Source organism: Python bivittatus, unplaced genomic scaffold (genome assembly GCF_059951505.1).
Source record: "Python bivittatus isolate LINGU-HERP-01145 unplaced genomic scaffold, Pbiv_v1 ctg000160_np1212, whole genome shotgun sequence".
In the NCBI taxonomy this organism is placed as follows: Eukaryota; Metazoa; Chordata; class Lepidosauria; order Squamata; family Pythonidae; genus Python; species Python bivittatus.
The window spans coordinates 7,075,285-7,081,268 of record NW_028277076.1 but is presented as its reverse complement, the minus strand read 5'-3'; positions in this window follow the sequence as shown (position 1 = coordinate 7,081,268).

Genomic DNA, 5,984 nt, shown 5'->3' with positions numbered 1-5,984 from the left:
CAAGTCTCTTCCTCAGTTGGACACATGGCCTGATTTTGGGAACAATTTTGGTTAGAAGAACAGCTGGGCTGGAAGAATGAAAAGTGAACAGCTCACTGACTAAATTTTAGAAGCAGTCCCAGAAAATAAGCTGAGATGCAAAGAGCATGAAATTGAGACAAAGAGACATCAGCAGTGGACTTCAGAAGGAGAGATGAGGGCTTCTAGAAGCATCTCACGAACGCTGAGTTTAGAGCTACAATATGCCCTAGCAGGACAGAGCCTGCACAGTTGGCGTCTTAATAAAAGTTTGCAAGGAACAAGGTTGGCCAGACATCTCCATTCCAGAGGGCACCGCGCATTCAGGACCAAGCTGCAAACTCACCCCAAGCAGAGTTGATTTCATCATCCTACATGCAAGCCCCCCAGGTCATCCTGTGGTTCCTTCCTTGGAAAGAGTTGAGGGTCATAACTGCTGTATTGCAAATCCAAGGTCATCTGCCAGTATTCTCCCATCCAGTCCTGGTTTAAAGGATATGTCAGGCAGAAAAATTAGGGGAATAAAATCATCCCCATTCCATCAGGAGGCCAGAAGTGCCCCTGGAACAAATAAAGAAGCAAGCAGTTCTACTCTCAAAGCAAATATCTCTATTTTTAATAAGAGGAAAGATAAATTCCATAGCCCATAGCTTGCTAATTGTTCGACTTCTGAAACGCCCTCCTCCTTTGTTTGTGAATTACGTTTTTTCCCACTGTTGAGGAAAGCTGGACGTTGGTTCCTCCTCCTCCTCCTCCTCCTCCTCCTCCTCCTCCTCCTCCTCCTCCTCCTCCTCCTCCGTCTCTTTCCTTAACAATCAAAAGGAAATTTAAAATATTTCGTTGATCCGGCTGCTCTGAGGTAGGAACCTTAAGATAGTGGAAATGCAAGTGTCAGATTTCCCAAGGTCATGCCCAAAACATCTGTCTATGCCATCTTGTGTACCTTCAACATTCTTCAACAGCACGGGATTTCTACACCCAAAACGCAGACCCGAAGGATGCTAAATTGTGATCTAGTTTTATTTTGCTGTTATTCTGCTGCTGTTCTTAATTTTTGCTTCGCTTGTCCTCCTTTGCTCCACTTGCAGAGGACAGCTCCAGCAGAATGCTGACTGATTCCTCATTTTGCTAGATAAATGTCCCTTTTTTATTCTAGTATCTTCTCCTTCCTGCACCATCTCCAGACTGAAGATGGCCACTGCCTCGGTTCTAGGCCAGGTGTCATTCACTGGGGCAGACCAGCGGGAGGAACAGGCCACGATGAGGTGTGCCTAGCCTAACCCCCTTCTTAAACGCTTTTACATTACCCGCGACATAAGAGGTTGCCTTTCTTCATCCAACACTCCACAGGAAAAGATCTGGAAAAAAGGCACATGATTAGACATTCCAAAAAACCCGATGTATGCATGTATTTATTTATTTATTTCAGTTTATACGGTTGCCCGTCTCAAGTTTGTGGCTCTGGGCAGCCAACGGCGTTAAAAAAATATATATATATAAAAGCTTTTTTTTTAAAAAAAAACAGGAAAACGGAAACCACACACATAAAGGAGCACCCAGGGCAAAAACAGATCCATCAATCACAACATAATCAATGCACACGCTTAGCCCCCCTTCCTGACTCCCGGGGCTGGTTACATAATAAGAAGTTGCTTACATATGTATATGTATATGTATGTATATATGGAAAATTGATGGGTCAAATAATTAAAGCAGAGTGATTTGCATTTTTGAAAAAGGCTTTGTGCGTAACTCGTGAACACGCAACTCAAGTGAACACTTTCCTTAATGGTGGAAAGTTTTATAATATGGTAGGTATCTTCTCCGGAGATCTACCATATTATAAAACTTTCCACACTCAAGGGGGAAAAACGTCAAGCTAGAATCTTGCCCACCATGGGTTATAAAGTGAGAAGGATTTTGATCAAACCACACAGTCCCCTACTGCCTCATCAGGCAAACTCAGTTTGTCCTTCAAACAGGGCTTGCTGCCAAGAGAAACATGGGTGAGTGAGGTGCCATGTTGTGGGCTGAACTTCAGGCGACTGCCTTGGGCATCATAAAGTCACAATGTGTCATCAGATGATGACACATGAGTCATAAAGTCATAGCTTACATCCCACCACCTATCTGACATCATGATGCAATTTACATCAATGTTTCATTTGCTCAGTGATGTAATGGAGCACATGCTATGGTTTTTGACATCATCATGGCTTGTTACAGGTGCCACTGACTAATGCATAGACAAAGGTTTGCCACCTGGCTTTGTAGGACTGTTTCACCCACACTTCAAACCATGATGTGTTTGGGGCTTAGTTTATTGAGTTAATACACGTACTGTAGCTTGCAAACCAGGGTTTATGGCTTTGCAGTGTTCTGAGACCTCAGCCAGTTGTGGTTGATTTGTTAAATCGTGGTTCCACTAACCAGAGCTTTGCCTCCTCATAAACCTCTTAGGACTTCTTGTTCAGCCTGGAGAACGAACAGAACCCTGCCATTCTCACAACAGATCTCATTTAAGAATAAAGAGATCATTTCCTGCAAAAAACACCACATAGAGATTTCTTGAGGTCGTGTTAGATGTCTGGAGCTAGAGTTTGCCTTTCCAAGGTAAATTGTATCAACCACCTACTTAGTATTCAGCCTAGGTGCAAAAGAAGGTCACTCTTTATCATCCTGATTTGGCACATCGACTAGGTCTCAATCTGTCCAGAAGCTACTCCAAGCAGTTGCTCCGTAAGCAATATCGGATACCTTTTCCCCAAGGAGTTGCTAAGTATTCCATCTATTCCAGCACTTTGTGGAAAGGGGAGGAAAGAGGAGAAGGCAGTCTTCTTCCAAGTTCTCTTCAGATGTATCCAACCACATCTCCCATCATCTCCAGCCAACGTGGCCCGTAGATAAAGGTGGTAGAAGCCACCAGGAAGCCACCAGATTGCAGAAGGTTGATTTGACCAGACTGGAAGCAGCTCTCCTGGGATTCTGAAATAAATCCTCCTTGGTCCAACCTAGAGAAGGATCCCAAGGATGGAAGCTAGAACTTTCCATGTGCAGGACGGTTACATTCACACCTCTGGAAGAAGTGATGTGAAAATAGGAATGGGGTTACCAGGAAGATGATAAAAAAAGAAGGTCCACCGCCCACTTTGTCTCCACCCTGTTTGCTTCAGCCCATTCCACATATTTCTCCTGGGCAGAAAAAAGGATGGCCACCCCAGCTTTCAAAAATCTTGTAGTATATTTAGATTAGTAAGAGCAGCCCATCCGGTGCCCACTTTAACATCCTAGTAGTATTGGGCAAAACCTTTTCACATCATTTCAAGAGCTCGATATTTATGGTCGGTATTATCAGCTGGAGACCCATATTATTGTACTACAAATCCCAGCAGCCCAAACAGGAGGAATGCTGGGAGTTGTAATTCAGCAGCCCTGCCTCTCATTTGACGGTCTCGTGTTATTTTATCAATTTTATCCAAATCGTATTGTTTGCAGCTCTCGGTGGGTGATATGGCAATTTAATTGCAAAGTGATTGCATTTTATAGTCAGCGCTGGTGCTGGATTTTAATGTGCGAATACTTTATGGCATTATTTCATGGTTTTATTCCACAGCCTTGTTTTAAATTGATGGACGTTGCCAAGAAGAATTTGTGGGGAGAATGAGAATGATAACAATCACTATATCATGACCGAATCATGTATGGGTCATAGCAGAGACATTAACAATAAAATTATGCTGTTTAATCAATAAAACTGAATCCTGCCTCCCACATCGACAAGTATTTCCAGATTCAGTTGATAGGTAAGTAATTGATGCAACTGGTTTGATTTCTTTTAAGAAGCCTATAGATACTTTTGACTTATTTATTGTATAGTTAAGCCACCTGGTCACCGAAATTCTTACTTGAGATATAGTCTACACAACATGAAAAAGATGCACACGATGCACGATGATGTTAAGGAACTCCTTGCTACAAGATAAGGTGATTCTGATCTTCAGGAGGAAAAGATGTTTTAATGAATAATTGAAGCACCCATGTGCAGGGGCAATAAATCAGGAAGCATCGGTTGCACTGGTGAGGGGAAGAAGCCTTTAATTTTTTAAATTTAATATTACTGGATTATACCCAACGCCATCAAATTTAGAGCTGATTCACTGGAGTCACCATGTTCAATTGATTTCAAGCTCAGTGAAATCAGAGTCAACTAATGCCTTTTCTTTTTCTACTAGATAGATAGATAGATAGATAGATAGATAGATAGATAGATAGATAGATAGATAGATAGGCAGGCAGGCAGGCAGGCAGGCAGGCAGGCAGGCAGGCAGAGGCAGACAGACAGACAGACAGACAGACAGTATCGTACTTGGGGACCTTCATGTGGACAAGCAAACAGACATTTTCCATAACACAGATAAACTAGCCAGGGTCCCTCCAAGTGGGATCAGGGGTCACAAAACCAGCCAGGGTCCCTCCAAGTGGGGTCCAGAATTACAAAAAGAGTCCATCTAAAGAAACAAACAACAGATGAAGGCTCAAGGCACAAAATGTTGGAAGTTCAAAAGTTACAGATGTTCCAGGAGTGCAGCCCCATTGACCTTGATACTTTGTTGGGGTGGCATTTCAATCACGTCGTCTCCACGCTTTGTTCACCAAAGATTACAAAAGTTCCAGCTTTCACCCTCCTCTGTTTTGAACCCACAGCTCTGGAGGGGATCAGAAGCAGCCGAAGGTCGACTTCCACAAGGAAGTTACTGGACTCTTAGTTGAAGAGACAGACAGGACAGCAGACAGGCCTGAACTCAAACTCAGTCTAAAAAATTGAGTTGGGGTTCCAGAAGAGGCAGACCAGAAAACTAAGGTCTGGATCCAGGCATAAATACTTGGAGATGAAAACTTAAGGCAGAAGGACTTGCAAATAAACAAATGAACTTTTTTTAAAATATTTGAAGTCACCTTTACTCTCCAGGTGAGTATGCAACTTTATGTGACAGAAAGTCCATCCATTATCTGGAATGACTTCTGCAGAGACCTTTAATCCTTTGTTTACGTGAGCATTTATCAGCCTCTTGAGGTAGGCCAGGCCAAGAAACCCTACAGGGATTCCAGGAATATTATTTTATTGTGGTAGTGTGTAATAGCAGACTCTTGAAAACCTGTCTGAGTTTGTCCCCTCTTATACTAAACAAAATCAAGGTGGTGTTCTTTTGAGTTTCTCACACTTCCTTCTATCTCTGGACCGTGCAATCTCTTCTCCAAGTCGGTCCTTAAAGTTCATTCATATCTTCTCCAAGGTCAGATCCGCATTCCTTAAAGCATTATGGCCCTTTTCACATGAGCTGGGCAGCTGTATAGATTATTCCAGACTGGAATTTTTGGCAGGAGCATCCAAACTGGTGTGGGACTTATGATGGCCCAAGTCCCTCGCCTGATTCATCTAGCATCCTTTTCCCCATCTGACAAACCTTCTGCAACTTCTTACCAGGAGTGGAGTTGGGGCGGGTGGCTAGCACACAGGAGAAAAAACCTAGAATGGTTGGAGGAACTGCCCATCCAAAAGGAATGAGAGGAAGATGGAAGAACAGTATCAATAGGGCCTGGTTAGAACTTGGATGGGAAGGAAATCCCAGGGCTGTACGTTAGAAAGCAGTGATGACATATGTCTGAACTACGCCATTAAATCAACACGGTTGTCTCTACGAAGATACAAGGGGTCAAGGGAATCTTTGCCTTTATGGACAGGAGGTATGTCTATAGACATCATACTGGGACAATAGGTGGAAACATGATTTTCTGAAGGGAAATCTCAGGATTTGGGGACAGTGTTTGCAGATTTTTCTAGTCCGGCCTTTCTAGAAGCCTGCTCGGGAGCCTCATGGCAAGTTTTAAGCTGAGTCATAACTGAGGGTAGATGTCAACTTGCAAGGGACAAAGGTTATCTGTAGAACCTAGGGCCAGGAGACTGG